The sequence below is a fragment of the Lactuca virosa genome, chromosome 3 (genome assembly GCF_052849685.1).
Source record: "Lactuca virosa cultivar CGN04683 chromosome 3, Lactuca_virosa_CGN04683_v6, whole genome shotgun sequence".
In the NCBI taxonomy this organism is placed as follows: Eukaryota; Viridiplantae; Streptophyta; class Magnoliopsida; order Asterales; family Asteraceae; genus Lactuca; species Lactuca virosa.
Window position 1 is genome coordinate 444708094 of NC_136428.1, and position 10261 is coordinate 444718354.

Genomic DNA, 10261 nt, shown 5'->3' on the forward strand with positions numbered 1-10261 from the left:
GGCATGAGTGGTAGCTAAATTGCCAAATTGGCAAGGTAAAGTTAAGCTCCCCGGGTCACCCTTCTTCTTTGGTAGTTTGTTGAGCATGGCGGCTGAGCAATTCTCATTGAGGACTACCTTCTTCACTTCCTCCATCTTCCTTATATTAGTGAGAAGTTCCTTAAGGAACTTTGCATATTTGGGCATTTGTGCGACAGCTTCGATGAAGGGTATGTTGATTTGAAGAGCCTTTATATGATCTAGAAACTTCTGGTACTCCTCTTCCTGCTTCACTTTCTTAGCTCGGGCTGGGTATGGCAATGGCGGCTTGTAAAACTTCGGATTTGGCAGTGGACTCGCCGAGTCCATATTCTGTACTCGGCGAGTAGAGCTGTCAGATTGAAGATTTTGATTTTCTGCTTGATTTTCTGCTTCCTCCTTTTGTGATTCTTTGGGTGCTTCATTCTGAATAGGGGCCAGAGGAGTGATTATTTTCCCACTTCTTGTTGTGACTATGTTTATGTGCGCGCCTCGTGGGTTGTTTTCGGTTTTGCTAGGAAGTTCGCCTGGTGATCTTTGGTTTATTTGTTGAGCAAGTTGCCCTAGCTGCGTTTCTATGTTGTGGATAGATGCTTGCTGGTTTCTAAGCATGGTCCTTGTTTCTTGAATTGCAGCATCATGATCACTATGTCTCTTTTCTGAAGCAGCTACAAATTTGGTAAGTATTTCTTCCAAACTTGGTTTTCTTTCTTGTGATGGCTCCTCCTTTTGGTAAAAACCCCTTCCCTTTTGCTTGAACTTCTCCTCCTTAGCCTTCTTGTACTCGTCATAAGGGAGCCACTCTTTCTTTGGTCTACGCCAATCTTCATCATATCGGTCCCCACTTGAGTAACAAACTTGCACCTTTTTGTTGCCATTCTCATCCAAGTCGCAGTCTCTAGTAAGGTGAGGCCCATTGCAATTTTCGCAACCCACCCGAATAGCATGTATCGTTTGGTCCATTTTATCCATCCTCCTATCCATGGTTTTTAGCATAGCCATAACTGCTGACAAGTCTTCTGAAGCTGCATAAGCGGCCCCCCTCGTCACATCATTTCTTGGATTGTGGTATTTGTTGGATTAGTGTCTAAGTCCATAACTATAATTGGTATGTACTTGACCCGACTCGGCATGGTCCATTTGGGTTGCATGGCATCGGAACATTTGGATAGACCGTTTATGAGGAAAAGACATTTTGTGACATATTAATATATTATAAGTTCTAATATATTAATATGAAATCATGTTATTTAATTAGTATTGATCAAGAATTAATTTGGACTTAATTTAGTGATCAAAAAGAGACTAATTAAATGTATGGGATTGATTGTGTAAATCATTCATTCTTATATATGTGGGCTTATGATCCAAGATTCCTTTATGTTGGGTTTAACCCATGTGGTGATCCATGGATGCTCCATGGAGGTTAAAACCCATGGAGCATAAGGAATGGGTAAAGTCATGAGTTACATGGTGTAACCCTAATAACCACACTATATAAGAACCCCTTTAGTTCAAGAAATTGGCACTAGTGATACATATTTTGAGGGCTAGCCGATTTGAACATGTATGTCTTCTTCTCATGGTTATTCCAAGACTTCATGATGTTGTGTGAACCATTTGAGGTGTCACACTTGGGGAACTAGGCTCTCAAGCTTCATGGAGTCAAGCAACAACAACAAGGTATGTATTCTATCTATTTTAGTATCCTAGTATCAATGTTTTGGTATGCTAGTTAGGATAATACCTTGGATAATCATATTTGCATGTATAATAGAGAAAACATAGATCCAAGGTATTTAGGGTTGCATGTACACTTAGGAGTGTTAGAATGCTCAAAACCCATCAGTGGTATCAGAGCCTAGGCTTGTTTTCAATTATACTTGATGCAAATTGCTGAAAAATGCTGAAAAAGTCGAATTTCGGGCATTCTGGGCACTGGACTCGCGGAGTCCACTGATGAACTCGCCGAGTCCATGAAGAAAATCATCCTACTCGGCGAGTAGGTTGATACACTCGACGAGTAGGAGCCCCTGAAAGCATATCTTCGAGTCTTTTGGCTAGAAATGGACTAGGAACATTACCATAAGCTGTTTTTGAACCTATAATCCTGTTTTTGATGTGGTAATGTTCATACTAATCCAATTTCAAAGATAATTGTCAATAGATTCATGTTTTGTATTAGTTTAGTGATTAGGCTAATTACATGAAAAAGTTTGATTAAATTATCTTGTTCTTATGAGTTGCTTAGATTAATAGAAAAGTTAATTGATTATGTGTTTTCAATCCATTTTAATCTAAGAGTTGATTCTAAAATGTGTTTTTGTAACTTGTCCTCAAGTTATATGAAAAGTCACATTTAAGTTTCATAAAACTCATAAAAGTTGGTAATGGTTACAAAAATGAAGAGTCTTGTCCTCAAGTTATGGAGGTTCAAGAGTCACTTCATTAAGTAATAAAATGTGTAACCTTAATTAATTCCATAAGTTACAAAATACATAAAAGTTACATTCTTTTATTAGTTTAAAGTCTTCAATAACTTGTCCTCAAGTTATGGAACTTGAAAAGTTTTTTAATTAAAACTAATTTAAACACATAAGTTATGGAATTAATTAGTTTTGAATAGTTTCAAAACTTGCCCTCAAGTTTTGGAATTTGAAAAGTTTCACTTATGAATACTTTAATTCCAAGTTAGCCCTTAGAATTTTAAAAGTTAAAATTCAAACCCTTATACTATTATTATAATTTTAATTATATAGATATGTATAAGATAAAGTCAATCTTACCGTTAGTAGGCCTCATTCACGAAGCCGGTCTATAAGGGGGGTATAAGGTTACTGCCTATAAAATGGCAGTTTAATGGGTGTCCACTCTCACCCACCGCTTCCTTGACTGGTGGAGGGTCGTTAGTCGAACGGGTAGGACAAAGACTATAATTCTCCCTTCATTAAAAGTATTAATGATAAATACTAAGTAACTAAACATTTATAAATTCCCAATCTTAGTTACTTAGGAAAATGTGAATTTGGTGCTAGCCCATAAAATTACACTTTGTACCTTACCAAGTCGTTAGTGGAGCGTGTGTGGTTAACCGGCACACTAACATGGACTAGTAAGAGTGGCAAAGGGTAACTTAACTTTATTATAGATCGGTGGAGCGTGTGTGGTTAACCGGCACATCGATTAGGTAATATTGTTGAGGGTACCAAGTCAATTTGTATGGTTATTCACACCTTCTTTGTGATCCTCGGCATCCCAGTCACAAACTTGAGAGGGGACAATCGAGATTCAAATATGCCATTGAAAGTTCAATGTATCTCAAAAGATCTAGGAGTTTCAAATCCAATTAAAACTTAATTATATTTTGTTTTTCTATGGTGGAAATTGGTAATTCGTCATTTACCTACCTTTAACTATTTTATAACTTGGATTACGGCATCCCTCTTCCAGTTATAAATAGGTTATTGGGTCCTAGCCTTAATATTTCATATTGGGTGTTATATTAAGGACTCTAAATCAACTAACTTGAATATCTCCCAAAAGATGTCTAAGTTCAGACATCTATGATCTTCTTAAATCTCTTGAAACAAGCTTTCCTAAATGAAGATGATGTCCCATGGAAATCATACTTCTTTCACCTCCTCCAATTATTCTCCCTAACCCACAAGTTCCTAAAAAGTTTAAGGTCACTCAAGCCCTATTGGCAAGCAAAGGTCTATGTGTGATCACATCTTGGAGATGTAGTCACATATTGACAAGCCGGGAGAGTTGGGTGTCAAAGTCTTGAGAAAGTTGGTGACTCAACTATTTTCTAAGTCACATAGTGAGTTCCTTTGGGACTCCTATGAAACAGACTATGACAAGACCCTTAATGATCTTATCTATTTGCTAAGATCAACTTCCTAAAACTTTATGGACATTGACAATGATGACATTAGATATCTAGTAAAGCTCTCTCTTCCCAATGGAAAGGGATCGGCCATAGTCAACTCGGTTGACCAAATGGTAAAGAGAACGGCTAAGTCTGAGATAGTCCCATTATCAAGGGTCTATTGCCGAAGAAAGGGGCATTGGTTGCGAAGCTGCCAAATTTACCTAAAGATATTAAAGTCAATAAGTTTGACTCTACTTCGGGTAAAGTCCACTATCTAACTCTGCTAAGTTTCTATTCTCAGATTCTTGATACATGATGTGACTGGGTCACATGTTGATGTTTTAAGAATCAAAGAAAAAGTGAAGAAACTTAAAGAAAGAATATGCTGAATCTGATGGCATAGATGGATTTCTATCGCATAGTTTGAAGATCGGATTCTTGAGCTACTTCTTAAGACTTATGATATATTGCTTAGGAATAAATAACAACAAAGTTTTCATGTGCTTTTGCATTGTAAGGATAGTTTTTCCGCAAAGTTTTAAAATAAAAGAAATTTTTTTTTGATTTTATTTATTTTAAAATATCCTTACAATGGCATTTGTGAAAACTTTTGTTGCTTATAAGATTCCATTAAGAGCAAGAGTGGAAATATGAATTTGATTCTTTCATTTGTGGTAGTGTCTAAATTTACCAAATAAGGAAAGATTCTCATCACCTAAGTTTCAGTTGGATAGAAACTTGGAATCATGCAAGTTGTATAGCATGATGAAAAAGAACTTTCAAGCATTGGAAAACTTAAGACTAACTACTTGTTCACATGGATGTGTGAGTCAAGTAAAGGATCGAGTACACATTCTTGTGCACTGATCAAGCCCACCATAAATAATCGTTAAGACTATTCGTCATTATTTACTAAAATTCAGTAAATATGGTTATACTTACAAGCTTAAGTGTAATTCTGAGACATTGGAAAAGGTTCAATGTATGGCAGAGCGAATAAGAAGAATCAACATAGGCAGAAAGATAAAAGTTTCTCAAATCTGAAAAGATGGGAGAGTACTTTAGTATCATGTTATATAATCATCTTAATGATTAAGAGACCTTATCACAATTCATCCTCTAAGTGCATTCTGGTAGCTAAGAAGAGGAGCTATGAATTGTTGAAGTGGTTAAATCAAGAAGATGATTTATACTTCGTTCCAAAAACAATTCTTAGAGTTATACTCTAAGATTGTAACTTGAGTGACATGTCTTAAAGAAGGTTTAAAACACTTGTCAAATGTAAGAGTAAAAGTTTTCTACTCTTGTACATTTAAAATTGGTAAGTTGTGATGTTTTGGATAAAACAAAGACCAACTAAGGCCAATTGTGTGAAGTGTTTGTCTTGATTAGAATCCACACTATCTCTTGAATATCTGACAAGAAAGTCTTATATGTCAAGAGGACAGTGGGAGTCTTAAAGGTCTTGAAAGTCTCAAGAACTAATCAAGAATAAAACCTGAAGTTCTTCACTAGCACACGACTTGAGGTTTATAACCTATCGTGTCGACATGTCTGTGCCTATTCAAGTTGGCTTTGCATAGGAGTTCTGAGAGTTCTCAATTGGTTGCACAACTACTTGGAAGCAATGGCAGGCCCTTGAGCTGCCAAATGGCAAGAATTTAAGATTGCACAAGTTTAATCCATATAAGTGTGGATTTGTCAGTAACCTTGTCTTGTGATTATGGTTTTGACAAAATTCATATGGATAGGAACTCATACACCATAAAATCTAAGTGTCATAAGGTTTCTCTCCGATTCATGAAAATGATGGTGAGGGAACACTTTCACTAAGTAGATTTTAGCTAGATAGCAATTGTGATATTTGCATTCTCAAAGTCGTTAGTGGAGCGTGTGTGGTTAACCAGCACACTAACATGGACTTGTGAGAAGTGGTAAAGGTCTAAACAATCGAGACTATGATTGCGGCATCCCTTTTCATAGTTCTTAAAATTGTTTAGACACACCTGTGAGCTATCTAAGATAAGGTGTATGATATGGATAAAGTTTTATCAAAGCAATCTAGTATCAGAAATCTGAACTTTGGTAAGAAAGTCAATAAAGTATTGATTTCTAGAAGTCCAGCTGATTTCTGATTACATGTCAAAGCTAGTGGGAGCATAAGTGTTATTCTAATAATCATCATGTTAGTGGGAGCATGATAATTATGATAAAGGTTGCAAGTTAGCAATGTTAATTATAGAAAACAAAAGTTTCAATTCGTGAGACTGCAGGGGTTGAAAAAGTTGTTTTGCTATAATTAAGGGAGAGAAAATTATACTTTATTTCAATTCTAAAAGCTTAGATTGAGATTTTAATCGTATTTAGTCAAGGATATATATATGAATTTCATGTTGGAATGGCTCAACATAAGGAAATTCTATATATGGGTCCATTATTTGCGTTCTAAAATTCGATTATGATTACGGCATCCCTTTTCATAATCTGAATTATGAGAACTTGGCAAATAGAAATGGAAATGTTATAGCAAAAGACTAGTTTAGTCTTTATGTGAGACATCATGACTCGAGTCCCATATGCTTCGGATATAGGATCGATTACATGTGCTATATTTATCCTTTCTAAAATTTTCCAAATGCCTGGGGCATTAAGAAGGGAAAAGGTCTAGAACTGGATATGACTAAAAGGATTAAGCAATTGTCGAGGACAATCTAAGGTTTACCAAAGATTGGTTGCTCAAGGACAGTTGGAAGTATAGTGATAATTCTGGAAGGACCATATTGACATAATCTGTAAGGAGGCAACTCTTGTTCAGAAGTGATAGTCAAAATGGAATATGGAAATGTTTCAAAGTTGGAAATTATTGAATCTGTGTAAGATTAGAAAACTTAATGCAAGAAGGATATTTCCAAGGAGTTGATCTCCTTGGAATGCTCTGTAATGGTTGTTGTCAAGTCTTTCTGACTCTGTGCATAATCATTACAGGAGGATCAATGCATATAAGTTTAGAATCTAACAGATTTCAGTAAATGGCATGAATTTGGAATTCTTGCATTTGCAGTAAGGATTTGGGACTGTGAAAGAGGATCATTGGAGTTATGTTCAATTGATCTAATTCACAAAGTGAAGATCATAGACAAACATAGTATGCATACTTGGTGTATGGCATGACTAGTGTTTAGAAAACATAGTGTACATGCTTGGAGCATGGGACAACTATTGTTTTAAATTCAAGAATAAAGTTGATAGCTGAAATAGTATACAATGAATAATGTGTAATCATATGGTGATAAATAAAAGGTGTTTTATTTATGTTCATAGGTTTTGATACCATATTAGATTTTATTATTATTGTGTTTCATTTTGCATGTTTTGACTTCCAGAATAACTAGGTCGTTCTTCCTGATTGACTAAGTTATTCAAACTATCCACAGTCGGTCATATGTTGGAAGTAGATATGAATCAAGACTGTCATGGGTTGGCTTGTAGAGGTCTAAGATGTTGGACAAGGGGCTACAACACTCATGAGTGCTCATAAGTTCTGAGTATTGGATTCAACCCGCGCTCATTGGAATCACTTCATGGATTTTACCACGAGTGATCATGAGACGATAATATCTTATATTCTTCAAACCTAGAGATATGAGTTGTTACTATGAGTTGGTTGTACATTGATTGCACGAAAACGCATTCGGTAACTCGGTGTTATAAAACGTGCCTTTGTGTATGATTCAACAAGTAGTAGAACAAGTCATATGAGTCGAAGTTTATCCATTCCTTTTACCTTCGGGATAAAAGCGATATATGTGGGCTCGTCGATGATTTGGTGATGACAAATGTAAGTGCTCGGCCGGGCCTTGACTGATTTGATTTGTTCAATTAGTCAATCGTCATAAATCGGAAATCGGGAAACAACAAATGGATAGAGAGAATGATTATAATCCATGTCTCAGTCCATATAATATCTAGAATGGAGGAATATATGATCCTTTATCTAATGGACAAGTCATTGACAAAGGTCAGAGTTCATCTACAAGGTCAGAGTTCGACAGCGGCTTTTGAGAGCTACGATTTCCAGTTGGTTCCTGAAGTCATACGCAATAATAGTTTTAGACTTATCCAAGTGGGAGACTGTTGGATTAGTGTCTAAGTCCATAACTATAATTGGTATGTACTTGACCCGACTCGGCATGGTCCATTTGGGTTGCATGGCATCGGAACATTTGGATAGACCGTTTATGAGGAAAAGACATTTTGTGACATATTAATATATTATAAGTTCTAATATATTAATATGAAATCATGTTATTTAATTAGTATTGATCAAGAATTAATTTGGACTTAATTTAGTGATCAAAAAGAGACTAATTAAATGTATGGGGATTGATTGTGTAAATCATTCATTCTTATATATGTGGGCTTATGATCCAAGATTCCTTTATGTTGGGTTTAACCCATGTGGTGATCCATGGATACTCCATGGAGGTTAAAACCCATGGAGCATAAGGAATGGGTAAAGTCATGAGTTACACGGTGTAACCCTAATAGCCACACTATATAAGAACCCCTTTAGTTCAAGAAATTGGCACTAGTGATACATATTTTGAGGGCTAGCCGATTTGAACATGTATGTCTTCTTCTCATGGTTATTCCAAGAGTTCATGATGTTGTGTGAACCATTTGAGGTGTCACACTTGGGGCACTAGGCTCTCAAGCTTCATGGAGTCAAGCAACAACAACAAGGTATGTACTCTATCTATTTTAGTATCCTAGTATCAATGTTTTGGTATGCTAGTTAGGATAATACCTTGGATAATCATATTTGCATGTATAATAGAGAAAACATAGATCCAAGGTATTTAGGGTTGCATGTACACTTAGGAGTGTTAGAATGCTCAAAACCCATTAGTATTCTCTAGAATGCTTAGAGAATTCTTCAATTAGTTGCTTTATCACTGGGGGTGCCTTCTTCGTGAGTGGACCTTGCGAGTCAAGTAATTGCCTAGTGGTAACATTTACTCCATCATAGAAGATGGAGACTTCTTGTTGACTATTGAGGTCATGATGTGGGAAATTCCTTAGCAGGCTCTTGTACCTCTCCCAAGCTTCATATAGTGATTCTCCAGTTTTGTTGTTCAAAGTTAGCTATGGCTTTCTTTAGCTTGGATATCTTGGATGGCGGGCAGAATTGATTAATGAACTCTTCTTTCATTTGGGCCCATGTAGTGATAGATCCTGGGGGCAATGACTTGAGCCAATCCTTGGCAGCACCCTTCAAAGTAACCGGAAGCATGCGAAGTAGCTGAGTTTCCCGAGGCACATTTGGAACATTGAAATAATCAGCTACATCATTGACTTCGTCCAAGTGTTTGTAAGCGTCTTCGTGGTCTTTGCCTGTGAAGGGGATCTCCTTAAGTTGAGCCAGGATGTGACCCTTGAGCTCAAAAGTAGCAGTAGCGGGAATTGCGGGTTGCACAAGTCCCGGTCCGGTATCATCGCGTATCCTCTTCTTCCATTCCCCCATGGGGACTTCATCAATGTTAGCCATGAGAATAGCTAATTCGTCGTCGGAATCGGAAACGTGACCGAATGTAGGGTCTTCTTCTTCCTCGGTCTCATACTCGGCGTCTTCTTTAATTGGGTCTTCGATTGTCAAAGAGGCGCTGGATGCTCCTGATTTGCTGCTCTTCTTCTTGCTGAAAACGGACTATAGGTTCTTTAATGGCGAATTCCTTGAAGAAGCGGATTCTCCAACGGATTTTCCTTTGTTCTTCCTTAGGGCGGATTTCGGGTCGTCTAGAGGAGGGATCAAAGGTGTATCAGATCCTCGGGTCATGAAACAACTGCAAATAAAACAAGAAAAACGCGTAAAAAGAACAAAAATAAAATAAAAGCTAAAACTGTGAACATTGATGGACTCGCCGAGTTTCGTCAAGTGCACTCGGCGAGTTCAAGGTAAAAACAGAAAAATTTTCTACTTAATTTATTAAAACAGAGATTGATCAAAACCTATACTAACTACTAAATTACCTAAGAATTAACTTTGTGTAAGATAAATCCCACACAAAGGATCGATAAAAATAGAAATTAGTGCTAATTTAGAACCGTTCCCCGGCAACGGCGCCAAAAACTTGATGTGTGTGAAATGCACTGGTTTTAATCCTACTTTTGAGTTATAAATTAAGCACACAAAGGCAGTGAACCTGTCTTTTAGTGGTATAGTTCGGTAAGTAGAGTGTCGAACTCAGGGAACGGTAAATTAAAACTAAAGACTAATTTTATCTAAATTAAATAGTAAATATGGGTTTTCTCTAGTTTTACAAGACTAGAAACTTACTAATACTACTTAGGCTAAGAACTAGAAAAACA

General features: G+C 36.7%; 1 non-coding gene across 1 annotated transcript; it reads left to right on the top strand.

Annotated features, from left to right (window-relative positions):
* Positions 1-8948: 8948 nt before the first annotated feature.
* On the top strand, positions 8949-9056 carry LOC145168042 (small nucleolar RNA R71). Its single transcript, XR_013741636.1, has one exon. It is a non-coding gene; the product is annotated as a small nucleolar RNA R71 (small nucleolar RNA).
* Positions 9057-10261: the final 1205 nt, after the last annotated feature.